This window comes from Bos mutus, chromosome 19, assembly GCF_027580195.1.
Source record: "Bos mutus isolate GX-2022 chromosome 19, NWIPB_WYAK_1.1, whole genome shotgun sequence".
Classification (NCBI taxonomy): Eukaryota; Metazoa; Chordata; class Mammalia; order Artiodactyla; family Bovidae; genus Bos; species Bos mutus.
This window is the reverse complement of record NC_091635.1, coordinates 22,585,857-22,607,999: the sequence shown is the minus strand read 5'-3', so window position 1 is coordinate 22,607,999 and position 22,143 is coordinate 22,585,857. Positions and strand designations below refer to the sequence as shown.

General features: G+C 50.1%; 1 pseudogene; it reads left to right on the top strand.

Annotated features, from left to right (window-relative positions):
• Positions 1-16,667, top strand: part of LOC138983942 (group XIIA secretory phospholipase A2 pseudogene) — a 66,617-nt pseudogene extending 49,950 nt beyond the window's left edge.
• The last annotated feature ends 5,476 nt before the right edge of the window (positions 16,668-22,143 follow it).

Sequence of the window (22,143 nt, the reverse complement as noted above, 5' to 3'; positions counted from 1 at the left end):
TTTAACCTTGTCCCCAAGAACAGTCTATTCTGAGAACCACCGTTTATGGGAGATTAGATTTACTGAGCACCTAGATGTGCTGGGCTCTTTGGTCCAGTTTATCTTGCATAGTCCTCTTCCCAACACTGAGAGGAGAAGGTGAACGGAGGAACTAGGTTTTTGGTGGGTCTTTCTAATCCCCATTTCATAGTGGAAGACAGTAAAACTCAGAGAGCTCAAATCTCTTTCCTGCCTACTGTCACCCAGCTTGAAAGTGGCAGACTGTGGATTCAAACCCAGGGGTTCAAAGCCTTGCCCTGCAGCCTGTCCACTGGCCAGGGCCAATGGCATGGGCCAGGAAGCCTGGCTTCCTCCTGTTGGTTTTCCAGGAAGAATCCTTAAGTACCTTTGTAGAGTGGGCCAGCTCTGTCCTGAGCCTCCCACATGCTCCCAGATCTAAAAGGACCTTGAGCCAACAGAGAACCACAAAGCCTGTGCCTCCCTGCCCGCGTCTGCAGCCCGCTCCACCTGGTGAGAAAAACCATTGTCCCCACTAAGTCCCACAACACCTCCCTCTGCCGGTCTGTCCCGGCATCCTTGCTTTCTTGAAGGTCTCCTGAAGTCCCTGGTCCCTCTGCCTGCCCTGGGGTGGGTGGCTACTGACCCAGTCCACAGAGATACCACCTTCTTGGAAGTCTCCAGGAAGAGAAACTCTGTGACCTTCGTCTCTGTGCTGATAGCCCACAGCCTTCCTTTGTCCAGCTTCACCCCTCTTGCTTTCTTTGAATATTGGCTCCTCTAGCCTCCTCTTCTGTCTCCTTCTTTCTTAACAACCCTTCAGGGTGTTCAAAGGGACTTCAGTCCTGGGGTTCTATTCTGCTGGTAACTGTGGGGGGAGGCTGAGACCCTGGCTGACTCCAGGGCTACTGGGTTGGGACTCTTCCTCCCCACATGCATCTCTCACAACAAACATCAGTGATGTTGGATGAGGGCTGAACACACAACAGGGATGCCAAAAAGTGTTGGACGGTGAATGGTGACGGGACTCTCAGCCCTGTGCTGGGCGCGTCAAAGTCAGTCAGCGTTCTGGCTCCAACCATTACCTGGCTCTGCTTGTCTTCTTTCATCGAACAAGTATTTCCTGAAGACTGTGCTATGCATTCTCTGTGCTCATAGGAAGGATAAAAAAAAAAAAAGCTTCCCAAAAAGCCAAAAAAAAAAAAAAAAATGAAGTGGATAAAAAACTCCAAACAACTAAATACCTGTGATCCCTGCCCCTGTAGAATGTTTAATATCACTTTGGACAAAAAGAAAAGATACCTCCAAATACTCCGAATGGTCATCTTTAGCTGGTTGCATCGTGGGGGACGTTTAATGCCTTTGCCATGTTTTCTGAACGCTGTAAGATACATTACATAAGAAGAGCTGCCCTAGTAAACACAAGTGTTTCTTGCAATCTTATTAAGAATATACCAGGGGCTTGCCTGGTGGCTCAGTGGTAAAAAATCTGCCTGCTAATGCAGGAGACACGGGTTTGATCCCTGGTCCCGAAAGATCCCACATGCCATGGAGCAACTAAGCCCCTATGCCACAACTATCGAGCCTGTGCTCTAGAGCCCGGGAATTGCAACGATTGAGTCCACACACTGCAACTACTGGAGCCCTCAGGCCCTAGAGCCTGTGCTCTGCAATGAGAAGCCTGCTCACCATAACTAGAGAGAGAAGGCAATGGCACCCACTCCAGTACTCTTGCCTGGAAAATCCCATGGATGGAGGAGCCTGGTGGGCTGCAGTCCATGGGGTCGCTAGGAGTCGGACACGACTGAGCGACTTCACTTTCACTTTTCACTTTCATGCATTGGAGAAGGAAATGGTAACCCACTCCAGTGTTCTTGCCTGGAGAATCCCAGGGATGGGGGAGCCTGGTGGGCTGCCGTCTCTGGGGTCGCACAGAGTCGGACACGACTGAAGCGACTTAGCAGCAGCAGCCAGAGGGAAAGAAAAGCCCACACAGCAACAAAGACCCAGCACAGCCAAAAGTAAAATAAATTTTTGAAAAGATCTTAAAAAAAAAAAAAAAGAACTCACTATTTACAGACTCTGGGCCTGGAGGACAAGTCAGAGGTGAGGTTAGCCATTCCCTTTCCCATGCCCAGACAAGTTGGTAAGTTTTCCCAGCCCCACCTCTACATGGAGGGTGAGGCTGCTGGGGCTGAGACATCTGGCCACAGGGCCCTGGAGACCCCCATCCCAAGCAGAGAGCGCAGAACAATCAAGGCACAGAGGAGAACTCCTCCCACAGTCCTCTTAACCTCCTCCCACAGTCCTCTTAACCTCCTCCCTAGGCCTGCCAGCCTTGGGGAACAGAGCGGAGAGAGGCAGGTACAGCTTTCCTGAAGCGGAGAGGCACCAGTGAGACTTGGCCTCTCCCAGTCTGTTTAGTCATCTGTAAATGAGGAAAACACCTCTTGCACTGTTGGGGGAACTCAATGTGATAACTGGCTCATGGGCACTGAGGGGGCTCCTGCTGAGTGAGTGGAAGAACCACAGGCTGGCTGTTCTCCCTTATTGGATTCAACCTCCCACTTTGACCTCGAAGTTATAAAACTTTTATAATCTGGGTGAGAAGCCCTTCCTACTCCTCACATTCTTGAGCACAGGCTGCAGCAGAAAGCCCAAGGCTGATGATGCCCTGGTGTCCGGCTCTCTGGAAGTTCCCCAATGCCTTGGGGTCGAGGTGACCCCATCAGGGCTGCCACACCCAGCTCCAGCACACCCCAAGCAGCAACCACAGGAATGAAAGGGGTTATGACTGTCTTGTGGGAAATTCAAATATTTTAAAACCCTGTAAAGGCCAAAAACAGTTCATCTGTAGGTTACAATCCATGTTCTAAATCTCAGCATTAATCTTGCTAAAATACCACCTTTGTATTTTATCAGGGCCTTTCCTCCAAAAAAAGAGACCACAGTGAGGGAACCACAGGCCGCTTGACTGTCCCTGGGTCATACCAGGCATCCGTGTACCGTCTCAACACAATGGGTTTTCAGGCTCTGGTGGATCTGAGATTTTGGCGACAGTCCGAGGCATTGAAGTTTCCCAGCAAATAAGGTGGGGGCCTCTGTGGAAGTAGAGGATATGAACTGTTCCCTACATTTGCTGAGAGGAGGTCCACTGCAAGGCTGGGCTTGGGATTCTTGCAGTGGGTCCCAGAAATACCCCCTTCCCACACTAAGTATATAAGGATTTGTATCTGCTCTTCCTTCAGTAATCCCTGCATTTGATTCTCTAACCAACCATGAACAAGACCATGATTCCCATTGCAAGGGAAGAAATTGAGGCCCAAAGGGTAATTTATGAGAGGTTGTGCGGGGATAAAATTCAAGCCCTAAGAACTAGGACCATGTTACAGCAGATTTCCCAAAAGCTTTTTGCTGTCATATCTTTCTGAGGAGACTGTGGTTAGTGGGATTTCTTTTTCTTTGTCAATTTTATTTTGTAATCATTACACAACCCCCATGTTAATACCCATGACAAGAACCCCGAAAGACCAAAAGATAATCTGTAACCAACATCTGTTGTATTTCCACATATTTCCTTCCAACCATTATTCACAGGAAAATCCTATTTCATTGCCTCTGAGATATGAGTTTTTCACTTTTCTAAAATATAAATATAAATGCATTTTATAATTGATATACACACATAATGTGCCTGTGTTTTTGTTTTTTTGCCCCAGAAAAGCTCTTGGTAAATCTCTTGTGGCATAGAATCAAAGAAATAGGATAGGTCTTTTTGTGGAGATATAAGACCATCAATGTGACTTGCCCTCATCTCCACTTCTCTGTAGAGCTCTCTGCATCAGCAAAAGTCAAGCAGCCCCTACTGGATGAGACCCAGTATTTCATAATCCCTGGCTGGCCACACAGAGCACTCTGGTAATGTGACTAACTTCAGTACAAACCAAAACAGCAGTAGGACATATGTAAGCCACTGCTTATAAATTCTAAGAGGAAACAGAAAGGAAAGAAACTGACATTTAGGGGCATACCTATTATGTGCCAGCCTTGTGTTGGGGAATTTCAGGAATGAGGAGGGCTTCTGGCCTCAGACTGTAAAGGAAAGGTGTTTAACAATTTCAAGGTCAGGGTGGGGAAGGTTTCCAAGGGAGAGTAGCCCAACCTGTAGTGTCCCCTGACCCTTGGGATTAATAAACCAGAGTAAATTTTTTTAAAAGCATCTTTACATTGAAGATGTCTTGTGAAGCTGCCTGCTTTCAGATGTCAAGTTATGGGCAGCCACCACCTGTACCTCTCACCTCAGTCTTAAATGATGAGTCTCAAAGTTTATTGAGAATCAGGATCACCTGGAGGGTAGGTTAAACCACAAATTGCTAGGCTCCAGCTCAGAGGTGCTGAGTCAGTTGGTCTAGGGTGAGGCTTGAGATTTTGCATTTCCAACAAGCTACCCATGATGCCGGGGCTGCCTGGTGTGCCTGAGGATGACCTGAGGAGCTTTTCCAACAGCTGGTGGCCGGGCCCTCTCCAAGGATGCTGGGTACAGCCTGGGGAGCAGGATTAGCAAAGGTCCCCCATGATTCTAGTGTGCTGACAAGATTGAGAGCCACCGGGGTTTATGACAAAAGCCACCAGACACGATTCAGGTTCCTCAGACCTGGAGGGCTCCTTGGATTTCATGGACAAACTGCTCCGTCTTCCTAGATTGGCAGGGCCTCTGAGGGTCAAAGGGAAGTTTCTCATTGCAAGCCATACTTCCATATCTATTTCTTTGAATTAAAAAACAAAACAAAACCGTTTGGCAATGCTGGAAAAAATGTGTAAGCCTAATGTTGTTGCTGTTTAGCTGCTCAGTCGTGTCCAGCTCTTTTGTGACCCCAGGGACTGGAGCCCGCCAGGCTCCTCTGTCCACGGGATCTCAGGCAAGAATACTGGAGTGGATTCTGTTTCCTTCTCCAGGGGATCTTCCCGACCTCAGGATTAAACCTTCGTCCCCTGTATTGGCAAGTGGATTCTTTACCACTGAGCCACCAGGGAAGCCCTGTAATTCTATTACTCATGTGTAAACCAGGCGATGTCATAAAACCAAGCCTTCTCGTTCCTCTCAGCAAGCATTTGGGCACGTGCAGTGTCTGGCTGGAGCTGAGGATGGCCACCTTTTCAGATAGGCACAACTTGCCAGCTTGCCACAGTTCCCATCACTTCCCAGTGTATTAGCCTCCCTGGGCCTGAGACACCCATTAGTCTTAGCTCCTTAGAGCCATTTGCATCCCTCCCCATTCAGTGCATAGGTATGAGTGGACAGGTGATCTAGCTGCGGGAATCCAAAGTGGTACCTTCAACTGAAGACAGGTGACCTGGGGCAAGGACTGTGGCAGCATGTGTGTGCACGGCCGGGTGTGTGTTGGGTATGTGTTGGGCGTCGGAGAGTGAGGTTAGGTTCTGCGCTTAGCCTGGGAAGTCACGGTGGTGGGGGGCTCGAGATCCAGGTTTTAATCCCAGCTCTGTCACCAATTTGCAGGGTGACCTTACAACCTCTCCCTATGCCTCAGTTTCCGCACTTGAAAGATGAGAGCGTGAAACCTGTCAACTGGCTGGGTCCTTCCCATTCTAGGAGCTGAGAGAAGAGAGCCCAAGTCCTACAGCCATGAGCCAACAGGGAGTGGACGAGGTGGCCTAGGGAGGAGAGACAACAGGGCCCTGGCTGTGGGCTGGGCAGACATCCTCTGCCAGGTGCCATGCCTTGGTGCCCTGAAGCTTTCTGGACATGGAGCCGGACAGCCCACCTCTCCCAGCTGTGTGACTTTGGATCTCTCTGAGCTTTGTCAAATGGGAATAATAACCTCCCCTGTATATACCCTAAGCTCCATGAGGGCTGCAACAGTGTTTTATTCACTAGTATATACCCAGCACCTAGTCCAGTGCCTGGCACATAGTAGGTACTCAACAAACATTTGTTGAATCCATAAATGGATTGACTTAAGGATTAAACTGAATAATACACATGGAACATGTATACCAGGCACACAACAGTTGCTGAATTAATATGTTTCTTGGATCTGAGTCTCCTGACTCCTTGGACGTCTGTATTTTCTTCCTTGTCTTTTCTTGTGGCCTACCCATGGGGACACATTCCAGGAAATTTGGCCATGGATCACCAGGCCATCAGTTATCATATCTACCGCTGCTAAGTTGCTTCAGTCATGTCCAACTCCGTGCAACCCTATGGACTGCAGCCCTCTAGGCTCCTCTGTCCATGGGATTCTCCAGGCAAGAACACTGGAGTGGATTGCCATGCCCTCCTCCAGGGGACCCCAGCCTAGGGATCAAACCTGCATCTCTTATGTCTCCTGCAAAGGCCGGTAGTTATTTACCACTAGTGCCACCTGGGAAGTCAGAAAGGGAGTGGGCTCGTCCAGGATCACATCTTCCCACCTGTGTACCCCCTCAGGCAGTTTCAGCAGTAAAGTCAGTATGCAGGGCCAGTCCCACACCCTCTCAATACCTCATCTAACCCACTGTACTCACCTTCCTCCTGGTATGCATTTACTCATTCACTCATCCATCACTCACTCACTCATTCTCCACTTTATGGAGAGTCCGTGGTCACCACACCTCCCCAAATCTCTCCCCCAAATTTTGGATTCAACATCTAATGAGTTGTTGAACATCCCACCTTGGACCTGCCAAAATGCAGCAAAAAGGCCAGATCACACTCACTTCTCCTCCAGGGCTCTCCCAGCTGCTGGTGCCACTGCCCATTGGGTCCCCAAGACAGAAACCCAGGAGCTGCCCCTGACACTCCCAGCCAGGCACCCAGGCCTGACTATTTATTTCCCAAATATTTCTTACACCTCATGCACCCTGGCCTTTTCTAGCTTTGAGATCCTCATGGTCTCTTTCCTGTTCCTAGGTTTTTGCCTCCTCACCCGTCTGTCTCCACTCCCCTGCTCCCTCTCCTCTTCTCCAGCCTCCTGCCTGCTGCCCCAGAGGCTCCACCTCCTGCCCTCACCTCCCAGTTGCTCTCCTGTACTTCAAGGCTCCCAAGATCTGGGGTCCGTGTCACCTACCCAGCCTCATTCCCCTCCCAGCTGCTCTCCTGTCCTTCAGGGCTCCCGTGATCTGGGGTCCCTGTCACCTTCCCAGCCTCACTCCCCTCCCAGCTGCTCTCCTGTCCTTCAAGGCTCCCATGATCTGGGGTCCCTGCCACCTACCCAGCCTCATTCCCCTCCCAGCTGCTCTCCTGTCCAAGGCTCCCATGATCTGGGGTCTCTGCCACCTACCCAGCCTCATCTTGCTCCCTCCCTGTCTCCTATTTCATAAGGGGCTTCCCCGCTGGCTGACTTTATTCTGTCTCTCACTTCTGGGGCTTGCTCGTGCTTACTTCTTCTGCCTGGACTGTTTCCTTTCTTACCTCATCCCTTACCCAGACAACCCTTACTCACTTTTCAGAGCCAGTTCAATGTCACCTCCTCCAGGAAAGCGTTTCAGACCCCACCCAGCCTAGATTACAGACTCCTGCTCTGTTCCCATATTACCAGCGCATGACTCCACCGGTGTGCTTACCACATTATTTTGTAATTATCTGCCTGTGTGTTCAGCTTTGCCATTAAATTACTATTATGTTGGGGGCAGAGACCATGCTTATTCATCATTCTACTCCTCTGTGTACAGAGTAGCCCCCTTTTCACATCCTATCAGTTCGTAACATGTCACCCCACAATTTAGTGACTTATTTTGCTCATGATTTTTTGGATCTGGAATTTGGGAAGGTCTCAGCCAAGTAGTTCTCACTTGGGGTCTGCCATGGGCTGCAATCATGCAGAGGTTCCCCCAGGCTGGATGCAAAAGATAGTGTATGCTCATGCTGCAGTTGATGCTGGCACTTGGCTGGGGGCTGGACGGGCTTTTGATTAAAACGCTACAATGCAGCTTCTCCAGCATGGTGGGCTCTGGGGAGTCAAAGCCAACACCTTGCCGTGTGAGTCACTCAGTGTGTCTCTGAGTGTGAGTCACTCATAGTGACTCTGCGACACTATGGACTGTAGCCCGCCAGGCTCTGCCCATGGGGTTCTCCAGGCAAGAATACTGGAGTGGGTAGCCATTCCCTTCTCCAGGGGATCTTCCCAACCCAGGGATTGAACCCAGGTGTCTCCTGCATTGCAGGCAGATTCTTTACCATCTGAACCACCAGGGAAGCCCAGTCAACAGCTTACATAGCTTAATTCCCCAGGGCAAGCATCCTAAGAGAGCCAGAAGAGAGCTGTGTGACCTTTCCTGATCCAGTCTTGGAGTCAGGCAGTGTCCCTTCCACTGTATTCTATGGGCTGTAAGTGAGTCACTGAGGAAAGCCTGGAATCAAGGGGAAGAGACAGGGATCCACTAACTAAAGAGAAGAGTTTTGAAGAATTTGCAGACATGCTTTAAATCCTCCATCACCCTCAACACATTGGTTGGATGGATGGTTGGGTGGATGGAAATTGCTCCCCGCCTGATCTGCCCTGTGGGCACTTAGTTCTTCTTTCCTGCTTCCTTCTCCTGCCCCACCGTGACCCCAGCTGTTTGAGAACTGGTGAGGCAGAGCGGCTGGTGGTGGAAGAGCCAACAGGCTAACAACCCACAGCCTGCTGTCGGCTGCTGGGAAATGGTGGGGCCAGTCCCTGTCAAATCCTGGGCTTCAGTTTCCCTCTTCAGATAACAAAGTGCTAGGCCACATCTCTTTAAGACACCCTTTCCTCCAACTTTGAGTACATTCAGACCTCCCTTCTTGCTTTCTGAGAAGGTGGCTGGAGGTGGAGTCCAACCTCCATCTGCAAGGCTGCTCCCAGCCTTTATGTCTTTGAGGATTTGCTTCTAAATGACACAAGCACACACAATACATTCTGGTGTGAGAAATTCAAACAGTTCAGAAATATACAGAGTAAAATATGAACTTCCCTCTGACCTCTCTTTAGCCTCTGCCTCTTTTCAAAGGAGACCAGCCCCATGAGGCCACCCTCGTGGCCCCTTTAATAGCATCTGCTTTTCTGAACATCGTAGATGCAGGGGTAGCTTTGCTGGGGATTTGTGGTTTTCTTTTTCTTTTAACATAAATGAGACCATACTGTTCACGTTGTTCTGTAACTTACCCTTCTTCACTTAATGCTGTATCTCTAACATGTCTGAATAGGGATCACCCCCAAGACTTTTGTTGTCTTCTAGGATATGCCACAGCACCCAACACTCCACGTGGTTCATTTGCCCATTCTCCTTATTGTCAAACATGGGTAGATTTCCAGTTTTCCATTATTCCATGCAATCGTGGACGTTCCCAAGCTGTGTTCAGAGCCCCCCGGGCTTGGAAGGCTGCACCACACTGCATCTCTGCCCAGTAATATGGAGAAGCTCTCTCTAGGCAAACCCAGTTCAAATTCTGAGTGCAAGTCCGGAACTGTGTGGCCTGGACGCCTCACTTAGGTTCTCTGAGAACTGGCAGAGGAGCCAGTGGAAAACAGCCCCCACCTCCTCCAGGCAGGCAGGCAGGCAGGCGCAGAGGCAGGAAGGCCGGTCCGCGGGCTGCTGCGCTCCCCAGCCGAGTTCTGGTGTGGTTATGTAACTGGACGGCTAATGCTGCTTTCATGGTCGGTGGAACCCAAATTAAAAGAGGAAATTATTCTCCGGATGCTCAATTCGCCTAATCCCCATCTGTCTCTCCCCTGGTCCCCCACACTCGCCGAGCGCTGGCATCTAAGGGTCTTGAACACGCTCCAGATTTCTAATTTAGTTTGCTTATGCAACCAAAAATATTATGGCCGCGTTTCCTGGGGGTGACTAAGTCTGTATTCTGGGCTCCAGGCACGCTAAAAACGGCAGCGCCAGGGCCCCACGCTGCTCGCGCGCACACCACGCGCCGGCTTTTTTTGGTTCCTCCGAGGCTCAAGCAGCTCTGCGCGGGTGGGGGCCGCAAGGGCTAGAGGCCGCCGGACGTCGGAAACGCGGAGGGCCGGGACTCCCGGGAGGAAAGAGTGCATCTCCGCCAGGGCCAGTCTCGGGTGGCGGCAGACGCGCGGCGCCGGGGGGAGTTGGAGGGGGGACGTTCTGGTCTCCGGCACCTGGGGTCCTCTCAGAACCTCACCCTCCTTCCTTTTCTTTTATTCTCCTGCTCTGATTCCTCTGTGCCAGGCGCAGGAATCCATCTTTTCCGCGTGTGCCCTCACCCAGAGATTTGTGGAAAGGTATTTGCAGCACCATTCTTGACTCTGAAATAGCGAAAAATTGGAGACAGCACTTCTATCAGTGGGGATCCATCTAGTAAATGAGGGGAACTTTAACACTCTGGGGTCAGTGCAGGTGATAACAAATAATGGGTTGATCAAGATGGCTTGACGTGGATTTGATTAAATTAAAATTTTAAAAAGGGCAAATCACAGAAAATAGAGTAGAATTCTACTTTGTTTTTCAAAAAAACCATCAGTGTGAACTCGGAAGGCGACACTGAACTGTAGGGGGTCACCTCTGGTCCGCAGACTGAGATTGGGGGTCGGGGAGGGTCAAAGAGTCTGGGGTTTTATTCTACTTCTGCAATTTTTTTTTTGTGTGGAAACATACAAAGAGATTGTATTTGCATATTATTTGCATACTTTGCTTTCAGTGTTACAGGGGAGCTGGAGAGAAGAGCAGGGAGCTTCCCTGACTCTGTCCCAGTCTCTAGAACCAGTGGTCAGATCAGGAGTGGGACTGGCAGGAAGGTATCTGCTCTCTACCCGCTCCTGGCTGAGTGTCAAGATGCAGGACCACTGTGCTTTGAGGTCTTGCTGCCAGACTTCATGGAGTTGAGGACTGGATGGGCATCTGGCCTGGCAGGGCAAATGCTGAGGGGCAGAGCACTGGACCTGGAATCAGAAACTCGGCTTCTAGTCCCGGAGGACTGGGTTGAGGGCCGGTCTCCCTTCTGCCCGCTGCTTTAGCATCCTCTGCCCTGGAGAAGGCGATGGCACCCCACTCCAGTACTCTTCCCTGGAAAATCCCATGGACGGAGGAGTGTGGTAGGCTGCAGTCCATGGGGTCGCGAAGAGTCGGACAGGACTGAGCAACTTCACTTTCACTTTTCACTTTCATGCATTGGAGAAGGAAATGGCAACCCACTCCAATGGTCTTGCCTGGAGAGTCCCAGGGACGGGGAAGCCTGGTGGGCTGCTGTCTATGGGGTCGCACAGTTGGACATGACTGAAGCGACTGAGCAGCAGCCGCAGCAGCCCTGATGGCCAGACCAGGGCTGGGTGAGAAGGTGTGGCGACCTGGCCACCAGCTCTGAGGCCTGAGGCCGAATGTGAGACCTCAGCCACTTCTTGGGGCAAGACCAGGACTCCCTGAGGCCCCAGATGCTGAGGGCAGGACGTGTTTCCCAAGCCTATGACAGGCCCAGTCTCCTCCACACAATACCAATCAGTCGGACAGTGGAGGCATCTACACTGTCACTGGAGAAGCGAGGCAGCCGCCCACACAAAACAGGGCATCCCTACAGCATGCTGCACACATCCCCGCTGGCACCATCATTCCAAACCAGGAAGCCCTCTGTGGGACTGACTTAGGTGTTTTTACTTCATGACTTCTTGAGGCCTTTAGTCGCTCAGGCACATGGAGACTCTCCAGGAGATATACTGAATGCAGCTTTTACCAAAAATAGGTGACTCAGGGGCCCTTCCCTTCCTGAGCCTCTCAGGGGTCCAGAGTGCTACAAACTGGTGAGCTAGTGAAGGCAAGAGATGGATGGGAGGTGAATGGAACTGGCACGGTTTGGAGAAACTTCAGATGAAGATGTCGAGGGTAGAAAGGGGCGCCTCATCTGTGAGAGAGAAAAACAAACAGTCCTGCTAATGTCTTCCAGGGCAGGTGCGGGGGACCAAGGTGAATCTCTTTTCCTCAAAGCTTGCCCCCTGCACATGTACATCACGAGCATGAACTCAAACAGAAGGCATGCAGCGCTTGGCTCCTCACAATGTGAGCGCATCCACTCGTGCACACTCCCACGTACGCCCTCACACGAGAGGCACACCACTCATGAGAAGAACACAGATCCATGCACATTCAAGTACACACCCACACAAACCCTTGTGCCCAGGCAAACCCACTGGTGCTCACGCGGAAGAAGGCAAGCACGCAAGACACCAAAGCACAAATAGGGGCACACGGGTCCACACACACGCTAGCAGCCATGCACGTACACACACACGCAGGTGAACACAGTGGGCACTGGCCGCTGGAGCCGCTCAGGCAGGCACACTCTGAGGACACTTGCATCCGCACACCTTCATCACACGGTGGTTTTAAGGCCACAACAGTCTCCCTTCTTCTTGTAAGTGGAGCCAGTGGGGATGGAGTGAAATTGTGGTTTAGAGGGAAACTGAAGGACTCCTAAAACACATTTAGCAAAGCAGTTCACAGAGGCATATGTCCTTGAGTATTTTTATCTTTAGCACTCTTACATGTCTAGCAAAGTCTGGGTGGCTCAGTATTGCTGCCAGGAAGGAGGACAAGTGGCATATGGCCTCTAGGTGCAGAGAAAGGATACCCCTTGTTCCTTGTCACCCTCCCACCCGCCCCAACACACACCATAGTGTTTCCTCCCCCAGCCGACTGGGTTCCCCAGAAGCGTGCCCAGACTGCCCTCTTCCCACTAGGGAAACAGCCAGCGGGGCAGGTTCCCCAGCTCCCACCCAGGTGCCTGGAGAGCAGGCCTGCCAGTCCCATGCCCACCCCTCAGGAGCTCAGCTCTCCAGAGCACTTGAGGCCGTAACCATCAGCCTTGGGTGTGGGCTGGGGCTGATTGTGGGAGGCCTGGCTCCAGTTCTCCCAAATGTATGCATGGATAGTGTTTTCCACTATTCCTGAGCTGGCACAAGTTCTGGGCATGTGCCCCAGCCCTCTGGTTGGTCGCAGACAAGCCAGTGGATTTTGGAAGCTGTTTAATCCTTGGGTTCTGACGTGCCCAGTTTACCATCAAGCAGCATCTAGTGCCCACAGATCTGATGTCAGAGGGCGGCCCTGGCACAGCTCCATCCTTCCTGCCCACATGAGCATGGTGGAGCCGACAGAAAGAGGCGCCCCAAAGACTTGCCTCCTGAATCACAGCCATTTGCTTCATGCTAGGCCTGCACACATCAGCACCTTCTTAAAAATGATGCTGTAAAAGAAAAATAGCAAGGAAAAGTAATCAGGAGCTATCAAGTGAAGGTAGCAGACGAGCAAACCATTATGACCTTGTGTTTATTTTAAACAATACTAAGTATATTTAGACAGAGAAAAAACTGGAAAAACTAACAGTGATTATATTTAGAAATTTATCATTCAGCAAATACTTGTTGAACACCTAGTATTTTTATTTGTTAGATTGCTCGAGGTGCTGGGATTATAATAGTGAAGTGACAAAACCCGTAGGGATCTTAGATTCTTGAGAATTAACAGACAATAACAAACACCTAAGCTCAACTTTCGGAGAAGGCAATGGCACCCCACTCCGGTACTCTTGCCTGGAAAATCCCATGGACGGAGAAGCCTGGTGGGCTGCAGTCCATGGAGTCGCTAAGAATTGGACACGACAGAGCAACTTCACTTTCACTTTCCACTTTCATGCATTGGAGGAGGAAATGGCAACCCACTCCAGTATTCTTGCCTGGAGAATCCCAGGGATGGGGGAGCCTGGTGGGCTGCCGTCTATGGGGTCGCACAGAGTCGGACACGACCGAAGTGACTTAGCAGCAGCAGCAGCAGCAGAGACCACTTCAAGAAAATTGGAGAGTCGGACACGACTGAAGCGACTTAGCAGCAGCAGCAGCAGCAAGCTCAACTTGTAGCATGTTAAACGTTGATAAGCATGATGGGAAGAGGGCAAGAAGAGATACACGGCACTGGAGAGCTGTAATTTTTTTTTTTTTTTTTTTTTTTGATGTGGACCATTTTAAAGCTCTTTATTGAATTTGTTACAATTCTGTTTTATCTTTTTGGGACTTTTGGCCATGAGGCATATGGGATCTTTGCTCCCTGCCAAGGAATTGAACCCACATCTCCTACATTGGAAGGCAAAGTCTTAACCACTGGACTACCAGGGAAGTCCCAGGAGCTGTAATTATTAATAGATTTTATTTTTAGAGCAGTTTTAGATTTATAGAAAAATTAAAATAGTACAGCGAGTTCCCCCAAATCCCATGCCCCACCCCGTACACAATCCCTCCTGTTACTGATGTCTTAGTTTCGGTTCAGTTCAGTCGCTCAGTCACGTCTGACTCTTTGCAACCCCGTGGACTGCAGCGCGCCTGTCTATTCACCACGAAGTGATGGCACCAGATGCCATAATCTTAGTTTTTTGAATGTTGAGTTTTAAGCCAGCTTTTTCACTCTCCTCTTTCACTTTCATCAAGAGGCTCTTTGGTTCTTCTTCACTTTCTACCATAAGGGTGATGTCATCTGCATATCTGAGGTTATTGATGTTTCTCCCAGCAGTCTTGATTCCAGCTTGTGCTTCATCCAGCCCAGCGTTTCTCATGATGTATTCCACATATAAGTTAAATAAACAAGGTGACCATATACAGCCTTAACGTACTCCTTTCCCAATTTGGAATCAGTCTGTTCTTCCATGTCCAGTTCTAACTGTTGCTTCTTGACCTGCATACAGATTTCTCAGGAGGCAGGTAAGGTGGTCTGGTATTCCCATCTCTTTAAGAACTTTGCACAGATTGTGATCCACACAGTCAAAGGCTTTAGCATAGTCAATGAAGTAGATGTTTTTCTGGAATTCTCTTGCTTTTTCTATGATCCAATGGATGTTGGCAATTTGATCTCTGGTTCCTCTGTCTTTTCTAAATCTAGCTTGAACATCTGGAAGTTCTCAGTTCATGTACTATTATAGCCCACCTTGGAGAATTTTGAGCATTACTCTGCTAGCATATGAAATGAGTACAATTGTGTGGTAGTTTGAACATTCTTTGGCATTGCCTTTCTTTGGGATTGGAATGAAAACTGACTTTTCAATCCTGTAGCCACTGCTGAGTTTTTCAAATTTGTTGGCATATTGAGTGCAGCACTTTAACAGCATCATTTTTAGGATTTTAAATAGCCCAGCTGGAATTCTATTACCTTCACTAGCTTTGTTTGTAGTTATGCTTCCTAAGGCCCACTTGACTTTGCACTCCAGGATGTCTGGCTCTAGATGAGTGATCATACAATCGTGGTTAGATTTGATGTCTTAGATTAGAATGGTGCATTTGCAACCCTTGGTTAATGAACCACTATTATTATTAACTGAAGTCTACTGTTTATTCAGATTTCCTTAGTTTCCCTAAGTTTCACTTTCTGCTCCAGGATCCCATCCAGGATGCCACATTTATGCTTGTCTCCTTAGGCTTCTCTTGGCTGTGACAGTTTCTTAGATTTTCTCTGTTTTTGATGACCTTTACAAAACTAAGAGGTCCTGGTCAGGTATATTGGGTTGGAATTTGCCTAATATTTTCTCATGATCAGACTGGAGCTATGGGTTTTCAGGAGCAAGATCACAGAGGTAAAGTGCCATTTCCATCACAGATCATCTTAAGGATACATTTTATTAGCATGATTTATGGCTCTTGATGTTGATCTTGATCACCTGGCTGAGGCAGTATTTGTCAGGTTTCTCTACTGGGAAGCTACTCTCACTTCCCTTCTTGAAGTGCGTGCTGCCCACATTTGGGTGAAAGTGATGCTCCCCCTCCCCCATTTAGGGTGAAGTATCAACATTATTTGGAATTCTTCTGCATGAGAGATTGATTTTACCCCCCATTTATTGATTTACTCAACACATTTATAATGGACTCACAGATATTTATTTTACATTTGGGTTATAATCCAATAATATTTTATTTTGTTGCTAAAATTGGGAGCTCTCTCACTGACTCCTGTGGCCCTTTGACATATCCCCATCAATTTTTTTTTTTTTTTTTTTAGCACTGCCTTTCTCTCTGGTACAAGATGCTCCAGACTCATCTTGTGTACTTCCTGCCCCAGTTCTGGAATCAGCCATCAGCCCAGAGTGGGGAGGGTGGGGGAGTTGGGGAGGTGTGTGTGTGTCTGGGCTTGGAGTGGGCCAGCACGGAGCCGGCCCGAGAGACTGCCTAGGGCACCCACGGTGGCTCGTGGGGGTCGGCCCAGCGCCGCCGTGCATGCCCTCCTCCTCCTCCTCCTCCTGACTGCCACTTTCAGGTGCCAGGAGCAGGCCCAGACTGCCGACTGAAGGGTCACCCTGAAGGCCATCTGGAAGGGCATTCAACTTCCTGGGAGGCAAGGACAGGCTCTGCCAGTGTAAGTGCAATGATGGATCTAAGCTTTTCCCATGTTATGCATATAAACCCTCCCCTCTGCCTCCCGCTGTTTGGTGCTCATGTTAACGTCAGCATCCCGTCCTTGAAAAAGTGCTGCGGCCAACCTGGTGGGTGCTGTGAGACCTGCGGTAAACACAAAAACGACTGTGATGAGCTTCAGTGTTGCCCCTCCAAGATTTGCAGAGACGTGCAGAAAACACCAGGGCCAGCTCAGCAGGTGCAGGCATGTGAAACCACCGCGGAGCTCTTGCTCGACAATGTAAGCTTACATTTGGGCTGTAAGCTGTACTGGACAGCCAGTGAGCCGCATGGAGGTGTTGCTAGGAAGAAAAAAATGATCTTTAAAGAAGATGCTGACAGGTGGTCACAGCAGATGAAGACAGAAGAACACAACCTTTGACAAATAGCTCACATTTTTACAGCATAAAGCTGCCTTATTCTTGTGAAAGGATTATTTTAAGACCTTATCTTGACATTAGAACTTCAAACGAAAGAAACAAATGCAGGTTATCTTCCTGGATGTTGATGCCTTAGTGTTTGATTTTGTCTTGAGCAAGGGGTGCATGTTAAAGGGAGAAATTTTTAAAAGAAAGAGTCTGACTCAATTTTCACAACTGTATTTACCAAAAAATGAAGCCAAATGTAAAATTTGTTATCAGGTATGTTCAACATTACCTTACTTGGAAATATGGGGAAATCTTCACTTAAGAAGTATGTTGGTTTACTGTAAAATTTAAAATACACATTTATTCCCCTCCACAAAAAATCATTGTATCAGGAATAGAATGAAGGGGATGAGTAGATATCATTATAGGAATCCAAAGAGCAATGATTTTGGCTTAGATTGGGCTGAAGCGATCGGCTGAGGGGCTGAGATTCGAGGCAGAGCTGACGGCATTTTCTGATAGACTGGGTGTTGGGTGAGAGCCGGCAGCCTGGTCGTATGGAAGGAGCTGATGTAACTAGCCCTGCTGTGGGAAGACTAGAAGAGCCGCAGGTTTGGTGAGTGCAGGAGCCCACCTTTGGGACGTGCTAGTTTGTGGAGTGCCCCCCAGGGTGGGACTTGGGAGCCATATTTACTTTTTCGTCAACTCTCAGCCTCGGGGCCCCGAGCCGGTCATCAGATCTGCGGAGTGAATGAAGGACGTGTTCTGCAGGGCAGTATCTCTGGCCTGTGGGCCGGAGGTCACTGGACTCCTGAAAGAGGAGAGGTGGAGGAGAAGGGGCAGAAAAGGCACTAGAAGAGGGAAGAGGTGAGGGGATAGGAGACAAGGGGAGAGGAGGTGAGGAGGGTCAAGACACAGGGGAGGCGTGGGGGGAGGAGAGGAGAAGGGACACAGCAGCCCTCTCCAGACTCTGCAGCTTGGTGAGTGGGCAGCCGCCAGGAGCCCGCCTTGCCTCCCCGCTTCCTCTCACCCACTCTCCTGCCTGTCAGCAAACGCTGGGGCCCATTCTCCCTCACGATGGACACACGGACCACCCTTCCCCCAACCCTGACCGTCTCCCCCTGGTCCAGGCCGTCACTTCCTCCTACTTCTGCTTCTACTGTCTGTTCTCCTCAGAACAGCCTGATCAGTGCTTCTAAAACAAGTCAGGCCATCCCTTCACAAACCCTAGAACGGAAAGGCCTTCCCTCGGGCCTGCTCAACCTGCCTCCCCGCTCTCATCCTCCCTCTGGGCCACTGTCACTGGCCTCCTCAGTGCCCCCGACACAGCAGGTTATGACTGCCTCGGGCCTCCGCATCTGCCGTGGCCTCCACCTGCCCACCACTTTCCTCCACCACACCCCTCATTCTCTTCAGGTCTCAGTTAGGATGTCACCTCAGACAGGCCTTCCCCAACGGCCCTCTACCACCGACACTCACTACCCCCTTACCCAGCTTAGTTTTTCTTAATACTTTTTATTGGTTCATATATATATTTAAATTTAAGACTTTCCCATAAGAATTATTTTGCCTCCAATGTATCCCCAGTATCTAGAACAATTTCCAGACTGGTAGGTACTTTGTAATATTTGTCAAATAAACTAATAGTGATCTCTCACCTCAGAGTCCCTTAGAGCTGGCTCAGGCCGTCTTCCTCATCAGGTTCAACCACTTGGCTCTCAGAAGTTCTTAGACCTAAGTAGAACCTGCTAAAGATGGGAAATTGATCAAAATTTCAAAAGAGCCAGTCACACCCTCCTGCAAATGTAAAATTCCACCTTGAAGCTGAAACCTCCTCCTCCCCCAAGCCTTTGAGCCAGCCAGGCCTCAGACCCTTCAGGTCACCTCTGAAACAGCTTCTCAGTCCCCTTCTTGTCCGGCTCAACTGTCTGCTTGCTCATCAGCTCAAAGCCTCAAAACTTCCACAGGAATCCAGAGTGGTTGCTAACAAGCACATCAGGCCTGCTCCCTGCCCCCGTTTAAGTTCTTTCTGTGGTCCTCAGGATCAAGTCCAAAGTCTAGATGTGTCTCCTCTGGCCCCACTTCCTCTCCAGGATCCCCCAAGGCTCTCCTTTCTTTGAGATCCTGGGCGAGTCAGCCCCATGATGCCCTCACATCCCCCGCTTCTCTCCACAGCCCTCTTCTTCTCTTCTTGCATGACTACAATTAATTGCATAACTGCCATCCTGACTTCCCACTATGAGCTCTCAGGGTTCCATCTGGAGTCCTGTTTGCACAGCAAGCTGGCTGGTCTGTTGGGATGATAACCAAGAGTGGCCGTGATGGGTGAAGGATGGTTGTGGAGGAGGGAGACCATGGAAAGAGGAGACCAGCGAGCATACTGAGGCCCCTGGTCTATCCCCTGGCAGCACTCCTGCTGACCTGGTCCCAGACCCTAAGCTCCGTTGAGAAGACCTAGGTCTCTGCTCTAGGGCCTGACAGAGAAGAGGTTCTTAGGGAACATACACTGACTATTGGCTGAATGGTCGACTCTAAGTAGTAGCTCTGAATATTTTCTTTTCTACATTTTGGTATTTTCCAATTTTAAAATATAAGGTATATCCCTCAGTATTTAAAATGAAAACCAGACTAACCTTGAAAAATCATTATTAAACTGTTAAATAAAAAGTAACACTTTCTGTGTCTTCCAAAGCTGAGAAGACACACATCCCTTCGCCTGCAGTCTCAGCTGTGGACACACAGCCAACAGGAGATGCAGCCCTGTAGTCACAATAGATCAAGACTAGAGTGTTCATGGCAGCCGGAAGCTGGAACCCAACTGTTCACCAACCGTAGAACGGGTGAACACATACGACAGAGTCACTCGGTGGTGTCATGCTACCACCCACAAGGACTTAGACTTAAATAAAATATAATATCAGGCAAAAGAAACTAGACACAGGAGAGCACACGCTATATGGCTCCATTTACAGACAACGTGTACAGTTTAGAAGCGGAGCTAGGGGGTTAGTCTAACTGGGGATAGTAAGTGAAGTTGTCCAGAAGGGGCTTCTGGTGAGAGGCTATTTTTTGACCTGAGTGCTGGTTCCATAGGCATGCTCAGCTTGTGCAAATTTAACCAGTTGTACACTTTCGAATTTTACAGTCTTCTGTGTGTATGTTTACCTCCAATAAAAATGTTAAGGGGTCAGGGGAAAAGGCATGCATCCTGGAGTGAGTTGAATCCATCTCTCCTTTCTGTCCAAAGGGAGGTTGGAGTACAAGTGTCTGGGGTCCCTCATGAGTTCCAGAGTTCTTCCCCAGTCTTGGAGACACTCAACCCCAGGCTTGGAGATTCTGTTTCCATCAAGCCTAGAGAATGCCCAGAGCTCTGGGGTCAATTCCCAGAGTAAATCTCGTCATCACAATATAGGGCCTAGAAGCAGGAGTCTGAGGGGCTATAGGGTGTGGCCCCTGGCTGGGTTACTCTGGGCCTGCCTGCTACCAGCCACCAGCTATGAAGCAGGGCTGGACTGAGGGCTGTGGGGAGGAGGGCAGAGCTCAGCAGCACAGGCCACTGGGCCCCTGAGTCCTGTCTGGCAGCCTCTTGGCACCCTCCCATTCCTGTAGAGGGCAGCCTAGCAGGTGGGTCTGTCACACTTCACTACCTCTGTCCCAACTTCCAGCAGAGGACAAGGAGCAGGACATGTGCTTGGCCTTCACTCAAGGTCAAGGGAAGCCTAGGGGCCTCAGTGACCTTGTACTTAGTCCCCAGAGGTCACTGCACCAGGCTCTAGGGGCTCAGATCACCAAAGCTGGGATGGGGAGGACAGTAATCAATCATAGCCCTGTGGCAGGCTGGGGAGAGGTGCGGGTCCAGCCCGGCCCTCCGCAGCTGGCCAGTGAGGTTATTTATAACCACGGGTTGCCTTACCTCCTGACCTCCAGCTGGAGCCCAGCGATCCAGCGATTAGTATCTCCTCACCTTACACTATGAACAAATACCTTCTCTGTGCCCAGGCCTCACCTTGGGGCTGCAGGAAGCAGGATGTTGGCCCTGAGTTAGGAGCCCCAGGCTCTCTTGGGTAGACCCAGCCAGGCATGAATTGAGGGGAAGGTGGGAGAAAGGCTCAACGACGCCTGTTCCCTTGCTTCCAAGGTTGAAAATGTTGGTCTCTTCTGGGTGGTAGTTTTATTTACAATATAGGACTCTCCTGTATTGTAGGGCTCCCTTTTGTGGGCTTGGATCTGCCCACAGGAGTGCCCTCTTCAAAGTCAGTGGGAAGGAGGCAGCACTGGTGATAGGATCCCCTCCCCCCAAATGGTTTCTGGAATCACACAAGACAAACAGCCTTTTCCTTAGCAGGGGCCTCTCCTTCCTAGATGGCAGCTGAAGCTCAGAGGGATTCCAGTCACACAGCCTTTCATGGCAGATTCCCTGCTCTTGGCAGACAGGGAAGCACCTGGATGTCAGACCTCCTAATTTTGATCCTGAGGAGCCACTGGAAAAGGAGGCTGGGCGTGGGGAGACTGGCCTTTGCATTCAACACGTGTTGGCTGAGCACTTGTTAGGTGCCAGGCACCACTCCAGGCAGAAACCCTTACCCCTTTGGGAGCAGTACTCTAGGAAACAGAGTCACTGACTCCCTGGAGCCTGGGGTCCCTTGATGGGGCCATAGTCCAGGCAACTGCTGAGGGTCTTGAGTCTCAGAGGGGGTGACTGAGTCAGGGAGTGAGAGCGCCAGGCTGAGGGTGCTAGGGGACTGTGGCCTGAGGCTGAGCATTTGCTGCAGGTGACCAAGGCCAAGTGAGTATAACATCCCAAGCAGGTTTTGGCTGCCTCCTTCCTTTGCTGCCATACTCACACACACTTGGAAGCACCTGGAAGAAATCTGGCTGTGTGACCTCTCTCTCCTAGCCTTTCTGGACCACAATTTTCACAAGTGAAAATGAAGGGGTCTGGCTACCTGGGTTCCTGTTCTAGGGACTCAGAGATCCTCCACGCTGAGTTGGGCTCAGCCTGAGAGTGTCACCTTGCCCCATGAAACCCAGAGTAGAGGCTGGTGGAGTCGGGCAAGGCTGAGTGGCCATGGGTAGCCAGTGCTGGCCAGACATGCGGGCCATGTGTATGGAAGTGCCATGCGCACATTGCCTGTGTGAGCATGCAGGATATGTCTCCAGCTGTGTGTGTAGGAGTGTACCTGGTGGGCCGGTGGCTGTATAAAACATGTGCACAGAAGGATGTGTATGTCCTGGTGTGTGTGTAGGACTGTCCACATGGGGGTGGACAGGAGATAGTGTGTGTGCCAAGTGTGGAGTGTGTGGGGTCACGTGTAGGTCCAGATATGGAGGCTGATGTGTGTTGGAGGAGGGTCTTGGCTGGGCTTAGCTTAAGGCATAGGATGAAAGCCAGGAGGGCGCTCCCTCACTCTGCAAACCCCCTCTGCCCACAAGGT